Source organism: Hippocampus zosterae, chromosome 2 (assembly GCF_025434085.1).
Source record: "Hippocampus zosterae strain Florida chromosome 2, ASM2543408v3, whole genome shotgun sequence".
NCBI classification, from domain to species: domain Eukaryota; kingdom Metazoa; phylum Chordata; class Actinopteri; order Syngnathiformes; family Syngnathidae; genus Hippocampus; species Hippocampus zosterae.
The window spans coordinates 10,049,466-10,070,962 of NC_067452.1; positions in this window are offsets into that span (position 1 = coordinate 10,049,466).

Below are 21,497 nucleotides of genomic sequence, written 5' to 3' on the forward strand. Positions count from 1 at the left end.
CACACCTCCACGAGGCAAAGGTTGTACAAAACATTTTTTTCTTGAAAGAGATGTCGAGGCTCACCTGGGATTGCAAGAATTCGTTACCGTGGCTGAATCGGGTCGTGGTGGAGACGCGCTGCATTACAATGCTGTTGTTTCTTCTTCTTAGCTGCGGTCACGTAGCTACAGCAAGTAAAGTATCCGGGATTTCAGAATTGCTTCACACTGTGATGCGGCACATTGCCTTTGTTTGTTTTTGGTTGCTATGCGTTTAGGTCTACTGGGAGAAACAGTGAAGTCAAAACAATATTGGGTCGGGAAGTTTTGACCACTTGAGATCAAATTACACCAATTCAAAGCTGTCTAAGAGTTTGTGTGAGTGTGCGGTAATTAATCAAGCATATGTCCTTTCGAGAGCCAACATCACGGCCATTGCTCTCTGAAAATGTATTAGATGTGTCATGAGAAGGTTTTGAGGATTTATTTTTGTAAGTGTGTTGATTGTGGGTTATTCTGACAGAGTCCTGGTCCAAGTGTCTTTCAAGTGTTACTGCACACACATTTGACCCCACTGTCCCCAAGCCAAACTGCTTCCTGGACTGAGCTGTGTCCCTGCCTGGAATACTGCTGCGCTGTCTCCCCCTTAAACTGAAACTTTTGATCGGACAGACGTCCTCATGCACGCAGGCCCGAGTTGGCAGAAGGCAGCTGGCGAGCCGTGTGTTGTTTTTCCTGATTTGTTTCGGCAAGGTGGAGCTTGGCTAACGATGACCACATCAATGGTTCTTACCGGCCTTTTTGAGGAAATGAACACATAACTGACACAGCAGCACCGAGTTTCTGCTTGTGATCTCACCAAAAACACACGCATACGAACAGTGCACTGTGTCTAGCCTTAGTCACACACAGATGGAGGCTTAACTCGGGCACGCTCAGTGTGCGCATGTTCTTTCTGAATACACACATCACGCTGACACACTCACACTCAATTCCCCGCTTTCCTGCTCTCTCTGTTACTTGTGAACCACTTAAAAGGGGACGTCATGTCAAAACAAATTTTTCCTAGCTTATATGCAAATATTTGGCTTCCTGGAGTGCTTGTCTGTGTACATACATCTACTGATGCCTAGTCTGGACACATCATCAGTGATGTTCCTGGATTCACTGGGCGTTTCGGGTCTTTCAACTATCAGACGCCCTCCTCCAGGTGACCCAGCCGGGGTTGATCAAGTCCCGGCTTGTGTCCAGACAGCTAGCTAGCTACCATGACTCCATGGATCTCCTCTTTTGAGCCACAGCCATCTTGAGGCTCTTTCTGCCGCTTCAGTGGTATTGCGGATGGCTCTCCTTTTCCTCTCTCCATCGATGCCTAAACTACAGTAGGCTCTGGCCAAGGAACGGGCTGCAAATCCTCTGCAATGTTGTCAAATTGTCAAGCAACCAAAGTTTAAATTGATGTTTGGCGATGGGTCCGCTGCATGCGCCACAAGCACAGATTTGCATACTGACAAGTGGAAGTGGATTACTTCACTTCCAAAACAAAACTCTTGCACTGGTCGTCAAATAAAGTCAAGTCAAGTGAAAGCAAGTGTATTTCAAAAGGTTTTTATCATGAAAGCGTTTACGTTTTATGGAGATCGACGACATCACTTGATCTAAACCTCAGGCAAGGAAACATTTCTTTCATGGGCATACGTATATCAACACACACAGTATCATGAAATAATTGAAGAAATAATTTTCTGTCAGGGTTGAGGCTTAGTACGATGAATTTTAATTCCTCAGCGTAGCAAGACAACTTCGATATCGTTGTCCTTTCTTTCCACTTTGTGGTAACACTTTGAAGGAAACCGCACATCCGTTCCAGCACAACCGTTTCCCAGGGCATAAAGCAAGCTCCATATTATGCTCGGATGAGCTTGGTGTGGAAGACATTCATGATTGGGACACACTTTCACAGAAACGTCAGTTCACACAGATATTCTTCAGGATGAATGGGTGATGCGGTTTTCTTCATGTATTTTTTTTCTCATTTCTCGTCGGTGTGTGTCCCAATACTTTTGCAACACGTTGTGTAACTCTCCGTCAGAATGATGGAGTCAGCAGTAGTTCTCGCTCTTGCAGCTGTGGGTTGTGCTGACCCTGCTGGTCCAGCCGCTCCCAGGGGAGCCGCATGACCTAACGGTCATCTGAGACTTTCTCATCACTAGCGCCACCGTCTTTCTTTTCTCCCACTCTGTCACACTTTTTTTTATTTTTATTTGCATTTCACTGTCCATCTGATTCACGCCGTTGCTCTTGAATTCTCATCATGAAAGTCATCAGTGTGACTCAACAAGTGGGTGCTGCAACGTCCAGCTGAGTCGGCGGTCTCCTTTTAGGGCAGCCTGAGATGCGGTGCCTTGTTTCCCTGCCCTATGGCATCACATCTGCAGCTGGATTCTGACAACCGTTTGGCGTATATGCTCAGTATCAAACATTTAATTGTTATTCGTGCATCCTGTGAGTATGATTGCTTTTCATTGTCGTGGGTTAGCAAGAAAGAGTGATTGAAAGTTTGAAAGTTGTGACGTGGGTTCAACAATGTGGCAGTTTTTGGAATTAGTGCATTTACTCCGTACAAAATTGAGCCTTCGGAGGAGTTTAATAATGCGTTTGGATCAGCTTTAGATGTTTTACTTGGAATTGAGACGATGCTGATGCATGATAAGCTTCCGATGTTACTCACATTGAAAACAAAGACTTGAGATGACCAAGTAAGACAATGAAAAGCACGAGGAAAAAAAGATGATTCAAAAGTGATATCTGAAGCAGTTCAATTTCTGAAATTGGTATATTGATGAGAAAACATTTATTCCCAGTAAAGTGATCAGGATTATCATGTCAGTGCTCACTAATGAAACGTATTCATTAAAAATAACTAGAACTAACGTTTTTTGGCATATTGAAAAAACAGATGAGTGAGATTCATGCATGTGCTGTGTACTCTTCACATGTGGAGCTCGACCCTGATGTGAGCATTTTTGTCTCATTTGCAGACTTCTGCTCTGTGTGCAAATCCTGTTTTGCAGAGGCCAAACACCTCATTCAGTGACTCATGAACACTTTTTTTTTTTTAGAACGCGCCATTTTATTTAGGGAGATTACACATCCCATGTTTTTGTAGTTATTTTTCCCCCTCTGTTTGTGTGTGATGTCCTGTGTGTTTTGTATTTAGAATGTTATGCATTTAGATTCTTTTGGGCTTATCATTCCCCTGAACATTCACTCTTCTGTCGCCTTTGTGCATATGAATCCATACTGTGGTGAAATTCCTTTACAAATTCCCAGCACAGTACACGTGCATATAAGTTTGCACTAGGAGTTGCTGTAATTACACAGCAGCGTTTTACATGTACAGAAACTCTGAAGTTACCACATGATTGTTTTAGCACAAGGCCAAATGTCATTGGGTTAATAAGCTATTGTATTCAGTTTTTGCTTGTTTGATAGTTAAGTGGTGGTTGAGTGGTTAATGCGTCGACCTCACAGTGCAGAGGTGCAGGATTCGTCCCAGCTCCGGCCTTCCTGTGTGGAGTTTGCATGTTCTCACCGTGCCTGCGTGGGTTTTCTCCGGGTGCTCCGGTTTCCTTCCAAGAACATGCATGGCAGGCTGTTTGAACACTCTAAACCAGGGGTGGGCAAAGCTTTTGGCTCGGGGAGCCACGTTGATATCTAAAATTTGGCAGGAGGGCCGGGTCAGGACAAGATACGTCCTCGTATCGTAGATTTGAGTCTTTCTAGATCCAAGCATCTCCTGAATGTTTTGTACTTTGCAACCTGCTTTTTTAATCAGATACACTTCACTTTCTCTTCCGCAATCATCACTGTTCCTCTTCCTTTGGATGCCATGATCTACAGGACGTAAATGTAAATGAATGAAATAAAACACATTCTTAAGACCTCTTAAGAATTCTTAAGACCAATGGGCCGGAATCGGCCCGTGGGCCGTAGTTTGCTCACTCTGCCTTCAAACCGTTGTATGATTGTGAGGGCGGATGGTTGTTCTTCTCTGTGTGCCTTGCGATTGGCTGGCAACCGCTTCAGGGTGTCCCCCGCCAACTGCCCGAAGACCGCTGGGATTGGCTCCAGCCAACCCCGCGACCCTTGTGAGGATAAAGCGGTTCAGAAAATGGATGGATGGATGGATGATAATCAAGTCCATAATTGCATTTCTTAACATGGTCATAGTTTGTCAAACTTAGCTGTTGTGTATTAGCTATTTTTTTTTCATTTAGTGCCTTACTTATTGTCTTAGAATTAATCCCAATTGGAAGTTTGTGCAGGAAAGAATGAATTGGGCGCCAAACGTGTGCTCTCCACCATTCATGCATCATCAAAATGTTGAACTGTTGTATGATTTTTAACCGTCCAGTCCAGTCTTTGCAGATCAGGGCGTCATCGCAGCACCAAACCCCAATACACACAAACACACACACACACACACACACACACACACACACAACCCCGCAACACAATAACCCCAGGCCGCTGGTTATTAGAAAACCACCCAATCCTCTTGCCCCCCCAGTCTGGGAAGAAAGGGTAAGATTTTCCTGACTATATTAGAGGAGAGAGGTAGTAGCCTCTGTTGCCACTGCCCTTCATCTCTCTCCGTTTATTCTAATCACGGTGCAGCTGTCTCCTCTCCTACCTTATTTTGCTGTATTTCTCCATCTCTTTGTTTTGCTTTTCGCCTGACAGTGACTGGGCCTCCTATGCCTCAAGGGAACAGACTTATGAGCCCGATGTCCTTTCATAGTCAATTGTATAATATGTATGTGCATGCGTGCGTGCACGTGTGCGTGTGTTTGTGTGCGTGTGTGTGAGAATGCAGCAGCCTCACATTGGATGTTTCTGTGCCAATGTGGGTGCGCCTTGTTTAGGGCTCACGTCTCCCACTGCTGATGTTTTCGTCAGGTCTTTCCAGGATGATGCTATCATGCTGACCTCCTGTGTCCAGTCACACTTGACTGAAAGTGCCAGAATGCTATGAACCTCTCCACCGTGATAGCCACAGCTCCGTGTACATGAACGAAATGTCCTATCGAGGGAACAGAGCATGTGTTCCCATGTGTTTTGGTTTGTGCGTCGAAAGTGCGTTTGTCAGGTGTTTGTCAGTTTGCACGAGAGATAAGAGTGATGTGTCAATGATGCCTGGGGGCTGAATGTTCCGAATGTCTTCCTAAAACAAAGCCTCCCCAGTTCGTGTTGGGTTAGGGAAGTGCAAGGGAGGCTGACTTGGTATCTTTCACCAGATTCAAGCCCGTCATTTAAGCTGGGAAATGTATCGTTGCCCCCTTCACGTTTTCCTGAGCGGGAAGCCCATGGTCTGTGTGTTTTGTTTGTCTTTGTGCTCTAAAATCGGACAACATAGTTTGGCTTACTTTATGGGGGCAGTGCTACGGGATTCATCACCACCAGGATGAGAACCAGCAAGTTAAAATGGGAAATGGTTAGGGACTGTAATGACATGTGTTTACATTGTGGCAACTTCCATTTAGTCACAGCTCCTTTTAGAAATAGGTACTTTCCCACAAACAACGCTGATTTAGCCTCAGGTAATCTTTCCAAGGTGATGTTTGGCTGACAGAAAACATTATAAAACACTTTCAAACATTTTGTCAACTTGACTGAATGTCAGTATTACCAATGTTTCATTGAATGTTCGAAACACGTTTTCTTTTGGAGCAATGTCATATGCTGCCATTTCGCGCATGTGGCTGATTTTCGCTAAACGTTTGTGTTGAAAGTATAAGAGATCATCTAAATTCACAACTATTGGTGCTGTACTTTACTGCTCGTAATGATGATGTGATTTCCAGCTGTCATGAGTGCTGCAGTTTTACACTTTTTTTTTTTTTTTTATGACTAAGACACCTCATGTTCTCTAATAGGGAAGTGTGGATTTATGATCTCACCTGTATTGCTGAGTCACACGAGCCACTTAATATAGTTACATTTCGCAGAGCCAATTAGTACTTAGAACACTTTTTCACTTTGTATCAACAACTTTTTGCCTCTGATGTATTTTTCTTTTCTTTTTTTTTTTTGCTTCTTCATGAAATTGCTTGTAAACCACCATGTCTCACTCTGGTTGCGTGAGTTCTACACCGGTCGCAGCAGCCTGATTGTGTCTTTCCCAACTGGGCAGAGCAGTTCTGGAAAGTCCCTGGCTAAGCATGGGGATAGTGGGCTGGGGGGGTCTGGAGTCCAGGAATGGTGTGTGTTTTCTTGAATCAAGAAGGAGGATGTGGTATATTGAAGACACTCCAAAGCTTACCTCTTTTAGAAAAAGAAGAGAGAAAATCATGTCTAAACACCCAAGACCACACATTTTCCCCCTCGCCCTATTACCACTATTTAGGGAGGGAGAAATTATCTTTCCAGTAACACAGTTTCGACAACAGATGAGGAAAAACAGGATTGGGAAGAGGAAAAAATATGGGAAATGGTTAAAAAGTTCTGTGGATATTGGACTGTAAAATCGTGTCGATCTCCAGTAATATACTTCAGTGGTACCTTTAGATATAAGTGACCCAACTTATGAGTTTTTGGAGGTACAAGTCGCAGTAAACGCAACCCATCTCAGTTTACAGCAAGTAGCAGACAGTAAAGAGTTAACTCACTTCACAACAAGTAGCAGATCGAAAACTATTGTTCAAAAAAGAGGCTTCAAGCTGTTTAACACTCCCACTTGAGGTTTACTGTCAAACTAAACAAATAACCACAACCAACATTTCACCACATAGCCAACTCACACAAGTTGTCCCTCAGCTAGCTTAATGCTAACACATGATGCAAAATGCTATAGACGGGTTAAGCAATAGAACTCTCATGGTGCATCAACACTTGTAGACGAATACTATCGCAATATTTACAGGCATATATTCATTGTCTGCTACAAAAAAAAGACTAAAAAGACTGTTGCTTACGCAGGCACCTATTGTTTTTCTGAAAGTCTTTTTGTCTTCGTGACCGTATTGGTCAAATAAAACACAACAGAATTAGTCGCAGGGAATTGTCACGACGCACCAATACATTTAATTCTTTACATTATATTGAATTATGTTAGCCATGTATATTCTATAAAGTCCAATAATGCTATTTCCCCTCATTTAAAAAATAATTTTGGGGGGAGCGGGAGGTTGTTTCTGATCTTGTTTGGGCCAGCAGAGAACACTTTGAAGGCCCTGACTGCTCGCTACCGGTAAATGGACACAAGCACTTACACATATAGATACAAAACGATGAACACACCCATCTGGATATTTGTAACCCAATAGAGACGCTGATCACAAGTTGGATCAGTTAGATAAAAGTGTGTGAGCTGGTCACAACTCTCTTGGTTTGACTGCACAGCAGTTGTCTTGTATTGTTCTTTTTTTCCCTCCCCATTCATGCATTATTTTTCCCTCCATGGCGTCATGTGATCTCATTCCCTCTTCAACTTGGGCATTCAGCTGTATGGCCCTCTCATGTTTCACATTGGCACCAGTGCTCTCACTCTGGCACCAGATTCCACACGCTCTTCCTTGCCAACTCTTGCACTGCATTTCCACACCACCTGTAACATATGCTTTCTCCTAACGAGGCTGACTGCATTTTCCACGACCGCATGCTTCACAAACCGTCACATACCTTCCTTCCCGCTGGTTTACAGATTTACAGACCATCCTATGTCCATACTGTCTCAGTTTGATGTGAGAAGCGTGCCGTAAAAATGTGGATCAGGTCAATTAAGTGTAATTGTGCAAACAGCAATTGTTTGTAAATTACAGATGCGGTAAAAACATTATTTTCAATTACTGGTAATTATTCATTTCAGTTTGTCGGCGAAAAAACTGAAGGAAGTTTGACTTTACAGGTCAAGCAACTTGAAGACAAAGCTGGTGGCTTAAAACCGAGAAAGTATCAAACTAAAACATAATTTGTGGACAAATTAACAATGAACTGCTGGATAATTTCTCTCTGCTTTGATATCTCTTGGATACTCGTACAGATCAAAGTGGTAAGTGACTCTTTTTATGGACATATTTATATATAAATATTTCACAAGACATAATATTGTAGAACCTGTCAAAGAATAAATCTACAAGTGTGAGTTTTGCTCTTTTTGTGTTGTTTTGTTTTGTCATGTTTTGCTCACATCCTGTACAAGGTAAGCTGATGGTTGAAAATAATTAAAAACGGGGGGGGGGGGGGGAATCATGGTTATGGTTGAGTTCACATTCAATTTACCATTACTGTTTACAGATTAAAATATATTTTTATATTTGACAATTAAAAGAAAGCTAGAAAGTCAGATGTATGAACGCAACTCACCTTCCAGTCAGTAATTCTCCCACTGACCATCCGTCTTGGTGTGTCACCAAGTGTGCTCATGCGTACACTATATGAACTGCGAAAATCTCCCCCAAATCCGTCTGGGGTCTACGGTACGTAAGAGGTCTTACATAATGTGGGTAATAATAAGTCAGATTATATGAGGGCAGTTTACTGCTCTCTCACTGTAAGTCAGGTTAAGGAGGATGATGAACGGCTGCAGACAGATGGAGGCCCAGTGGTGAAGGTGGCGCACCCTGCTTAAGAGTCTCCTCATGGGGCCACAACCTTGGCCCGCTCTCCTGTCTGTCTCCTACGGGCCTCGGCACACCCATGGGGGAACTGTGGCGTCCTACAGGACGGCAGCTGTTTTGGAGGAGCTGTCCCTTCTGTAACCCCGGCTTCTTGTCGCCTCACACTTGGGAGAGGGCCACAGGGATCAGCCTTCCATCTTACAGTTCTACCCTTGGCTTCAAGGAAAGAAAACTCAATGTGAAAGACCTGACCTTTGGTTTGTGGGCACAATGAATTAGTCTGCGTGTATGTGCATGCTAATATAGCATCTATCTGAGATGCGTAACTCACCTCACATGACTTGCCTGAAGTCAAACTCGAGTCACCCATTTGTAGGACTTGAGACTTGCTCTGCAAAAACTTGGGAATGACTCGACTTGAAGAGAATGAACTTGACAAACTAATTGTTTATCACCGAGAGAAAGCAGAGGGGGTTTGTTTGATTCGTGAGAACCTCTTAACCCAGTCAGCTCGGATAAGCACTTACACAGTGTGTGTGTGTGTGTGGGGGGGGGGAGTCACCAAAACCCGAACAGTGATGGGAGGACCTCCTAAGATGATTACATTTGGATTCTCCAATTAGGTTTACTTTAAAATCGGCAGAGGCGGCCCAGTGGTCCAATGGTTGGCACGCCGGCCTCACATGCAGAGGCTATGGGTTCAATCCCAGCTCCTGCCTCCCTGTGTGGAGTTTACATGTTCTCCCTGTGCCTGCGTGGGTTTTCTCTGGGTACTCCGGTTTCCTCCCACGTTCCACAAACATGCATGCAGGTTAATGGAACACTCTAAATTGTCCCGAGGTGTGAGTGTGAGCACGGATGGTTGGTCGTTTCTGTTTGCCCTGTGATTGGCTGGCAACTGGTTCAGGGTGTCCCCCGCCTACTGCCCAAGGACAGCGGGGAGAAGCTCCAGTACCCCCCGCGACCCTTGTGAGGATAAAGCGGATCGGAAAATGGATGGATGGAAAATCGGCAAGAAACAAACAGGCGCATGTAAGCTTCATTGAGTGCATCGAGAAGCCAGTCAATAGAGAGACTTGTTTTGTATCCATTGTGATGCTGCTCGTACAGCTAATGCAAATACAGATTGTGAGCGCAAAGTGGCAAATGCGCAAATACGCAGTATGTTTTGAATGAACAAGATTGTATGACTTGACTTAAGACATGCTTGAAACGTGTTTCAGACTTGAGACTTGCTTGTGACTTGCACATGTGTGAGTTACTCAAATTCCTGGTATCCATGAATTCAAATTCGAATTCATGGATGAAAAGAGAGATCGAACAGGCATACCAGAATCCATTTGCTTGTTTCTGCCTGTATCAGAATATGGTCAGTGGGAGTTGAGCCACTCCGGCCTCCCACTATGTGCCTCACAGCACACATCTCTCACAGAATAAATAACATTCACAACCAAGTGTAAGAAACCTGAGGCTTCACCCAAATTGTGGCCTCGCGTAAAAGGCTGGTGGAGGTCAAGACATCGTGGTGTGGGTTGGTGAGTGTTTACATGTGTGGCGGCTGCCTGTGTGTGTGTGTGTGTGCGTGTGTGTGTGTGCGTGTGTGTGTGTGTGCGTGTGTGTGTGTGCGTGTGTGTGTGTGTGTGTGTGTGTGTGTGTGTGTGTGTGTGGCTGGATCTTTGGACTGAAAACCGAAGAGGCTTCATGGCCCGGTGACTTTAACTGTGTTTTATTATTGTGAAGTCGGCGGTGTGAAATCCCCTGACCCTGAGAGTTGTTTTTCTTACTGTAGGTTGTGTCCTTGCTTGATACATTGACAACATTCCTCTGTTGCTCATGAGCACAGAATGGGCTTTTATTGACAACTTAATTTTGCTGTTTATTTCTCAAGTCAGGCAGATGGCTTCCTCGACCTGCTTCATCCTCTGGCCTGAACGCGGCCTCCCAGGGGTCACTCTCAGTGTCATTATGCCTTCTTATACTGATCATTATGCCACCGTAGGTCTGGTGTTTGATGCTTTTGCTATAATGACCAACACTGTGTGACTATTCACGGTCGGAAGCTTATTGTGGACTCGGGTACAAGATCAAGTTTATTAAGTCTCTCTAACAATCGATAAAAATTCATAAACACAGATTAACATACTGAATAACAATTAAGAGGGAGGCTAGATCAATTCCTTGCACTAAAATAAAACGTGATTCTATCAAAGCCTCCGCGGGGAGTAGCCCCTGCCTTGACACTTTTGACACAGAACTACAGTATATTAAAGAGCTGGGAAAGAGTGAGGACAATGAAGTTAATTGAGTTGGAGGGCATACAAATTCGTGAGTGAACGATTGAAAAAAAAGTTGGAATTAATAGATTTAGCATAAGGAGATAGAATTGGGAAAAGATAAGAATGACAATATTTTAAAGAAAGGAAGACTATAGAAGGCTGAGATGATTGGAAGGACCGCACAAGCAAACGGCAAGCAATCACACAGAGGGGGCTCATTGGGGTCCTCATTCTGCCAATGGCAGCCAAGCCATTCTTATATTAACATAATTAACAGATGGTGTTAGTGATTAGGTTACATGTGATTCAGGAAGCAGGGGGGTGGTTAAGCTGCGCATTCTGTCCGCCAAAAAAGAACGAAAAAAGATGGCACAAGACGGGTGTCATGGGAGAGAATTAAACCAACAACACATAGTCATGCGCATATCTAAACAGATGTTGTCAACCGCTAGTACACAGACACACGTCCCGCATGAATACAACCACAGGTAACCAAGGTTTGTAGTAGGATTTACTGTCCAATAATCACGCTATTCATTTTGTTGATGTCTTGAAGTGTTAAAGCTTCACATTACTGTATATTAAAAAGCCATTCCTCATTTTGTGCCAAATTCCACGTACCTGGATGTTGGACAGTGAAAATATCAATATTTGACATTGGTGGACTGTTATTATGCATTCCTATGCTTACTATATTGAAATATCAATATTTTGTCCACATACACCAGTCGAGCTGCTGAGTTAATAAAAGCCACGATGGCTTGCAACATTCAAAGTAGTGTAAAGGGGCCCATTTTCAAAGCTTTGTCTTCTCTAAACAGCTGATTTGAGAACTACTGTCATGAGAAGAGCCTTTGTGGCTCAGTCAAATGTAAAAATGTTGGCTCCCTCATGTGAAAACGGCTATGTTTTGTCTTTACGGGTTTTTTTTAATCTGTAATTTACGGTGCTGGGAAAATAGCTTTTGCCCTCTTTCCAAAGTCTTACTTTTTTGCATCATTTCCCCCTTTTAATGCTATGCTTGAACCCAAGTTAAAATGCAGTTTTTAAATGGCGATTTTATTTATTGAAGAACAAATTATTTTTGAAACTACTGTTTCATGTGGAAAAATAACTTTTTACCCACAGTTAATATCTTATTGGGTCACCTTGATCACCCAAATGAAGCATATATGAAGTGTGTGTCCTCAATAATTAGCATTTGAAAAAAAAATATATATATACAGTGAAACTCCTCTACAACAAAATCATGTTTGCAGCAAGAACTTTTTCACAACAGGGGGGGGTTTCACTGTAGCAAATTTGATCTCAGATGTAAACACACACACACACACAAGCACACACACACACATTTGTGTACACGCACACACAAACGTATGTGTACAGGTACTCTTTATTTTTATTCCAATATTGCATAAGTATGAGCATACACTTATTTGACACTTTATATAGTCAGTGTAGAAAGAAAAAAAGGTAAAAAAAATCCAAGATTTACCAATAGCATTCATTTTCACTTACATCAATTTCTTATTGACATCAATCACTTATTTCTTATTTTGTTTCCTCGTCTTTCATTTTGATCACTTTTACCCTCTCTTCCAGCGTCAGAGCTCTTCCTGTCTTAGCTGCTTGAAATCCAAAGGTCCGTTTTGAAGCAATTTTAGCAATGCGTCAATAACAAATACTTCTTGAACTACTGCGCACGTGTAAACCAGTGTGGTGGTTGCTGTTGCCATTTTCAAACGAAGTATTTAGAGGTCGTTGTTGGATTAGACTTTGTTGTAGTGAATCACGTCGTGAGGCAAGAGCAGAGAAAAAGTTTTCGTGTAATGCAACAGTTTTTTTTTTCGTTGTATAGGGGCGGGAAAATGGGAATGGTGTTAATGCATGAACATTTTTTTCACACTAGGGAGCATTTTCGCCCATGTATGTTTCGTTCTCGAGGAGATTCTCTGTATATATATTTGTACCTATGAAAGGTTACTCGTAGTTTCCCTGTCGTCATTGTACGGCATTGTATGTACAATGCTTTGCTGGCATCTTTGGTCATTTGGTTTGCTTGCCGTCCACACATGCAATGCGCTGAAGATTTTGACCCTCCCCGTTTAGCATCACAATAAGAGTGCAGCTCAAAAGAGGGTGTATCTTATCTACTTGTTCATATCAGTAGTATCACAATTGAGAGGAGTGTGCAAGTGCACGAGGGGCGAAAATACATTGTTTGTATGTGGAAGGGCCACAAACATCTGTGTGTTGCTGAACAGTAACCGTGTAGTCCGTGCAAGCTAATTCTCATACTTATACATGCTGCTCTTGAAGTGCCGAATAAAACCTCTTCCAGGTTGACACAAACCAGCCAGCTAAGATGTTCACCAACCTAACCGCACATTGTCTAGTTTTCTGGAAAAGTCAACCTTGAAAATAATTTTTTAATCATGTCCGACAATCATCCCCCTCTGTCACGCATTGCACAAATCGCAACATCATTTAGCTTAGATCAATCGATCAGACAACGGAAGACTTCTCAAGTCACTGTAAACCTTCGCGATAGCCTAATTTTGTGAATCTGAAATGTGATTGGTTGAAAAACAAAACAAAACAAAACAGGCATTGTTAATAGTTTGGGGTGAGCCAATACTACAGATTACATTGACTTGGAAACATATATAATAAAAGATGTGATCTGATTTGAAGAAAAAAATACCACAGCCCTACACACTACTTGAAGCTGGGCATCCAAGAAACACACTATGAAATGACGATCATTGACCGTTGGAAATAAATGATTTCAAATTCATCTCAGTTGCAAATGTAGGTCACTGCTTCTGATTGTGTTTTAGCCAGCAGAGAAGGCCCTACTGGCTCTGACTGCATAGCGCTGACTTTCTCTGGCACACCACGTTCACACATGTGCAAGAAGGTCAGAAATGTACTTCTACTGTACAGAATTTTAGAGGCCAAATCAGACCATTTAGCAGCGTGTTATACCGGAGACAAATTCCTTGTGTGTTCTACATACTTGGCCAATAAAGATGATTCTGATTCTGATTCTGATTTAAGCGCAGTCTGGTGTTTTGATTTATTGTATGTGTGCCTACCATTTGCTTTGTATTTCTCGGCCCTTTTGAGACATGAATACAACCGATGTCATGAGATTTTACACCTGTTAAATATTACATTGTATTAGTCACTTGGTGATGAGAACGTGTGTCTGTGTTAGTGTCTCCGTCTGTCTAATGATTCTGCCAATGGGCTGATTTATTTATTTATTTATTTATTAAGTATAACAACAGCCGTGAGTCGTGTTGTCTGATAAGTCTGTGTGCCATGTGAAGGAGCAGTCAGACTATACGCTGGAGACAAACATTTTGCCTCCAAGCATGAGTTACGTGTCCACATGTGTCTGTCCGTGTGGAGGATCATGTGAGTGTCTTCAAAGCAGTCTGTTTCTAATAAGTGTGGGACAGTGTCCAGCATGTTTCAGACAGCCAGGAATGTGTTTGGGCCCTTCAGTGTTGAGTGTGTGCGCGTGCGTGCCAGTTTGTCACCTGACTGCATTCAGCCAATTTGAGAGTGTTTGGTCCTTGGTCCTGGGTGTAATTGTAACAAGCCATCAGACGGTTTGAAAATAAATCAGAGGTCCTCAAAAGCAGTCCAAAATCATTGACAGTGACTACCAGTTTCCTGGAACCATCTTCTCCTCTTAAAAAAACCTCACATGTTTTCAATGACTTCTGCTCTGTCATATGGCAAGTTGGCGTGTGATGGTTATCGCCCACGGCTGCTTGGACAATCTAAAATGGATTATTCAATCTTTGTGTATTTCCTTTTGGCTCCAAAGTTGTATTGGGTATTTGATATTTCCTGGCAGTTGAGGCGATTCATTAGTGGCTGATAGATAAATACTTACTGTAGGGTAATACTTACTTAGACTTGATCCATTGGAACAACCTCATTTTACTGTGTGCCACGATCTTTGCTCCTGTTTCAAAACAGTCGAATATAAATCACACTTGGAATTAGGTCACAAAACAATCCTCATTGTTATTGCAACATTGAAGTATTGTGAATTTGAGTAAAAATTGGTGGAGGTTTTATGAAATTGTTTTAACTTAAGAGCAGCATGACTGGTTAGCATGTCTGCCCTCGCAGTACAGAACCCCAGGGTTTGAATAATTTTCTCCGGGTAGTTTGGTTTACTCCTCGTAACAAAAACATGCATGGTAGCTTAATGCAATGCTCTAAATTGTCCTAAGTTGTGATTGTGAACACGATGGTTGTTCGACCATATGAGCCCTGCGTTTGGCTCGCAAGCAGTTGAGGGTGTCCCCTTCGTACTGCACGACGACAACTGAGATAAGCTCCAGCACGCTTGTGACCCTTGTAAGGATAAGCGGCGGTTCGAGGGATATTTTAATTTGCTGTCAAGGAGCCTCTCACAAACTTTGTCAGGATCTCAAAAGTGTCCCTGGTTATTGAAGTATCAGATTGAAGTGAATTCGCACATGTTTGTGAACGTCTATTCAATATGTCTTGCTATTCAAGTTTAAAGCTTTGCTCAGCAGGCCCAATTAAAGCGGATGTGTTTTTCTTGGTTTTTATTTCTTGGTGGAGATGTACGCGGGCCATTTCGCTGATTCGTTGTTGCCACTTGTTGAAACTCTTTTAAAATAAATTGAAATGTTTTTTTTACCCCCCCCCCCACACACACACACCATAAAACTGAGAATACCCTCAATGAGCTACTCAAAATATGTATCAGCCCATCACAGCCAACTTTTGAGGAAGAGGACTGAAAGTTGCAGGACTAAGTTTTTAGTAGAGAATCAGCAAATCCATGAAATATAGTAACATGGCATGTATGCCGATATCATGGAAGTGAAGAAGCTGCCGGTCACTCTGGATGGCTTGGCGCGAATGTCCAACACTCAGACTCAAGCGGTGACTGATCTCAACCGCAATATTGTTATACCAAATACCATGGAGAGAGACGTTGGGATCCACGCTGTGGAAAGAAATTTCAGATCTGAATGAGCAGCGCCAGTGAGAGATACAAACCAAGGACTCAAGGCTGTCTGGAATTGTTGGTGGCCGTCTCTCCAAAACAAACAACGCTATCTGGCCTTTCCCCTGGATGGAAATACGCATGGAGTATAGGGCCCCCACAATCACCGCCCTCCTTCTCGGCCATGGACTGATAAGCCGGGACTGTCTTCATGATGAGCAGACCTCGACGAAGCAGCTATGACCTGTACACGCATACACGTACACGACTGGACAAGCACACGGGCATACACATCCTTGTTATCACCGTCTTCATCGCTCCGATTCTTTTTCCACCGTGACGTGGGTCGATAATGCGGAGCGCAACGGGGACCGTGCAGCAGGTCATTTTTTCGGCCGCGTCGCGGTTACCGACTTCCCATTCATCCTCCCCCTTCATCCTTTCCCTTATACATGTTATGTCTTGTGACTCTTGTGTAACTGTCATATGCTTATTCATGTGCTAGGGTCTTTTTTTTATCCTGGACTTAAATTATCCTCGGAAGAGGACAGTTCGAGCGTGGGTTTTTTTTCCCTCTCCCTACGCAGCGTTTTTCCTTTCTGAATTCTGATTGTAATTTCCCCATTGCGGGACAAATAAAGGATATCTTAATCATGATGACACGAAGCACATTACAGGGATTTAACAAAACAATATTGAAAAAAAAAAAAACATCCAAAAAATAATTTAGGTAACAGGACTGAGAAAATATTTCAAACTGAATGATGCCACAATTTGCAGAAAAATAAATGGGGTGAACTTACTTTTGGCCTTTAGTTGACTTGCAGATGATCTGAAGTATGCAAGTTCATGTGGATCAGGTGACTTGTGGAATATTTCACATATTCAAAGAGGGTGTAGGACCCAGACAAAGCATGGCTCAAAGATCCCTTATGATGAACACAAACGTTGGACTTGGTTTTTGCTCATCCAGATGGGGGTCATATCTGCCACTCTCTGGAGCCAGGCTGGCAGGTCGGGCATGTTTTCAAGCGCCTGGTGGCCCATTATGGCCGGCCGGTCACATGCTGGGGGTTCAACTTGTAGGATTGCCTTTCAGTTTCAGGAGCAAACTGAATTTCATTGTCTAAAAACATTTACAATGGGGAAATGTCAACAAAATATGAATTGAACTTAAATTTGCATTTCTTGTATCAAAAACATAAGGGATTAAAAAAAAGATTTTAACAGATTTGGTGCGACTTCTTTTGAACCATTAGCATTTTAGCATGGATCATAATCATACAGTAGGTTCATGGCTGTGCGTTTATGAGCTGAGAACAGCTCAAAAGGAATTAAATAAAATATAGTTTATACTAGTACAAGTATTAGTGGTCAAACTAAAATGAAGACATCTCGAGAGGAAAAAGTCGCAATGGTACACTCCATAAGTGTAATGTTCATCAATGATCGGAAGATCAATTTCAGCTCAAGTTCAGTGTATGGATGATTCAGTTGTTATCTAAATATTCTCGAGAAGGATTCTATGAACTCTGTCTAGCACAAGAAATAGGAAGATTTGTTTTTCAAATCCTCACTCTTTAGTTGGTTGACAAACATGAATATGAAAAAAAATCTCTTGCGGTAATCATTCATAGGTTAACTTAAGCTGTCAGATCATTCAAACTGATTTCAAAAGCAGGACAAAGTGGCCTGAATTATATTACTCACCTTTGAACTAAAGTTGGGGGTTAAGTGGTTTGGAGTGTGTCCCAAAAATGTAGTCACTGAGGTTGATTACAATATGTGTTCGCCCTCCCCTTACAACTGGAGCTGAAAACAAAACACAAACAGATCAAGACCATGATGGGCTCACACGCAAGGATGCCCAATCCTTGATCATATTTATGTCTTTTGTACAGTGTACTTTGCTGCCTTATCTTAGGTGTGTGTGTTTAATGCACATCATGTTTTCATGTTTGCACTGAGGATTAAGAGGAAAGACATTTCATCTGCGCTGGATATTGTACATCGAGAATATTTGACAATAAAAATGACCTTGACTTTGAGGACTGACCAGGACTGCAGCGCTCCGCCACCTCCCAAGTCCAGTAAGGAGTGAAAACAGGGTCAACTAAAGCCCTCAGTAGCAGCGTTCAATCTGATGATTTTTCAAAGATATTAAAAACAATCACAGCGTGTTACATTTAGCTGCTCTGCGTATTGCCATGTAATGGCTGATAAGCACTTTTGCCTTTCCATGTGTTTGTTTGAGGCAGACACCGTGAATTTTGATTGGCAAACAGCGATGCAGAACCGCTTATTTTGAGCGTTGTGTTTTATTTCCAGGGGATGCAAATGGCACAGGTTCGGCAGAATTGTCCAGCCAACTTTAGTTATTGTAGTCTTTTGCCATTTCTACACTGACAAACACACAGTAACATCGGCACCCAATTTCGAGTCTTCGGTGTGCAAGCGTAGTTTTGCACTGTGGGACGAAGCATGGGCAGACAATCTTACATTGGTGACATGGGCTCCAGTGCCCCAACTTAGATGTCCAGAGTGGAATCAATGCAGCCTCGAAGAGTGATGGCGTATGGTGTCGTGCTTAGGTCATTTTATGGTGTGGACATGGAAATAGAGGATCAATCAGAGCCATGATATCTCATTACCAACATTAATTCACCCAGAGCCGTATGGATCCATGCATTAGGCTTGGCCCAGACTTAATTTAGAGACGAGTAGATCTGATAGTGGAGAGAACTGTGTGTGGCTGTTATTACTTGCATTTTATGTTCATGCGCGGGTTGGTTTACTTCATTGTTCTTAACCAAACAAATACTACCAAACAAATGGACACTGAAGGGATTCCTCGGTGCACCATATGCTGTCTGTCCATCTTCAACGGCGAACAGTCGAGGCAAACCATTTCCAGACAGTGTAACTTCTTTCAAGTCTCCTGGATTTGGTCATGATTCATGAATGGCTTCTGGAAATATTTCCCAGAGAACAATATGCTGGATGTGAGGGGCTCACCAGAATGGCGTTGTCGTAAAAGCATGTTTTATTCATCTGGCCTGTCTCTCAGGGTGAATGCTTTTGTCTTTTTGTTTAATGTTTTCTTCTAAGGGTCGTGTGTGTGTGCATGTGTGTATTTAGTTGCCTTTCTGGTGTCACATGTGTGTGTGTGTGGGGGGGGGGTGCTCAGAGGTGATTCTGTGCATGTGTTTGTGTGCGAGTTTAAACCTTTTACCTGTGGTGGCGAAAGGGTGGCAGTAGGTTCAGTAGTCGGGAGGGCAGTGGCTATACTGTACCTCCCCAATACACATGACAAATTTACTTGAAGAATATAACTTGGCGTGGAGCACTAATCCAGTCCTTGTTAAACTTTGCAACAACAGTTTTAAACTTCCTTTTTAACTTTCCTCAAATGATTATTTTGCTTCATGACGAGTCACTGATAGTAGCTGCAATTAGTCGGGTAATCGGGTCATGTTTAAATCGTAGCATATCGCACCATTAGTACCATTATTCTCATGAGTTCACAGTGTGAATTGTTTAAGGTTCATGCAAACTTAGAATAAAGACAATTAAGATGAGAGTATGTTCAAATACAAAGTGTTCTTAAACATTGCGGCGTGTACAAGCATTCTTGATTGGAGATGATTAGGCAACTTAAATGGCAAGTTTGGAATTTAGTCTTGATAGTTTCAATGCCATCAGAAGCTGAGGCAACTGCGGTGGCAAGGTGTTTGGTGGAGGCAGCAGATGACACCTCTTACCATCCTTTGCCCTAGAGAGATGAAAACACCAGAGACCAGAGGCCATGTTGCAGCCGCAACAGGACACGATGTGTATTTCCACTGTTTCCAAGTCATATATATATATATATATATATATATATATATATAGCGCCTGGATAGCTCAGCTGTTAAGGCATCGGTTTGGCATACGGGAGACGGTGGTTCGAATCCCTCTTGGGGCAAAAAATGAGCACATAATACCATCCAGTGTGGGTCCTTGGGCAAGATCCTTCACGCTAATGCCTACCTCATACAATGATGAGAGACAATAAAATGAATGACATGCCGGCTCAGACGTCGCCCGGCCAAACAAGGTCTGCGTCAGGTGCTGGGGAACCAGAGCACCTTGATGAAAAATGGGCTACTGGAACAAAGCGGAGATGGGCGAGATGCGATAACATGGCTCTGTTGGAATGCTACTACTCAAGCAACCCTAGTCAGAGGGGTTACATGCAGAGAATGTGGGCTAAATGGTTACTTCGAAACCCACAGTCACGGTTGACCACGAAACAACTAGTAGCTCAGTGTTCCAACATCCACAAACGGCAACTGCTGTCACAACTTGAGATTGATGAGGTACAACGCAAGTTCCATGGTGAAGGGCCCCAGGCTGCCAGATCAGAGGAGGAGGTCATACAAGAGATTGGGAGGCAAGCCCCAACGAATGCAGATGATGAGATTGGGTGGCCAGCCCCAATGAATGAAATGCTGAGCGAGGCAGCAACTGACCTAAAAGCTAAGATCATGGCGAGAATGAAAGCTGGGCAACCTAGAAACCGATTACAACGGCTATGTGAAGTACCATCTGAAAGTCTCATAGAAAGTGTGAATGCAGCACTGAGGGCGATCCCTACCGTAACGATCACAGAAACCAATGAGCTGATATACGCTTCAGCATCAGTGATCCTGGAGACTCTGGGCTATAAGAGCAACCATGGAAGCCATGAGATACGTTACCCACCATGGAAAGGACGGTTGGCGGCCCGGAAAGATGTGAGTCAATTGACGGAGGCCCAGAGAGGTGTGATGAAAAGGCCGATATCCGAGAGGTACATCCAGATGACCATAACTGAAGCACTCGAAACTGCCAAACAAAGGCTCCAAGCCTTGTCCAGTCGCCTAAAGCGGTACACAAAAGAGAATGAGGCCAGACGAATAAACAGGCTGTTCGCAACACAACCTGGGAAAGTGTACGCTCAGTGGCAGGGTCCTAACAACAGAGCTGACCCACCAAGACTGGAAAGTGAAAGGTACTGGAAAGGCTTATGGGAGAAGGAGGTTGCACATAACAGCAGTGCACAATGGCTGGTGACCCTGAGAGAGGAGCACAGCAACCTCCCTGAACAGAACCCAGTTACCATAACAGTGGCAGACATACAGGAAAGAGTCTCAGATATGAAGAACTGGTCAGCACCAGGCCCGGACATGGTCCACACCTACTGGCTAAAGAAACTCACAGCACTCGATGAGCGCCTAGCAGTACAAATGAACCAGCTGCTGAGGGATGGGACTCACCCAGAATGGCTAACCGAAGGGCGAACGATCCTGATCATGAAGGATCCCTCGAAGGGCGCAGCCCCATCCAACTATCGGCCAATAACCTGTCTCTCCACAACATGGAAGCTCATGTCAGGCATCATTGCAGCTAAGATAAGTGGACACATGGATCAATACATGAGCGAAGCACACAAGGGCATTGGTAGAGATACCAGAGGAGCCAAACATCAGCTCCTGGTTGACAGAACAGTCGCACAAGACTGCAGGTCCCGACGTACCAACCCGTGCACAGCTTGGATTGATTACAAGAAAGCCTATGACTCGATGCCACATACAT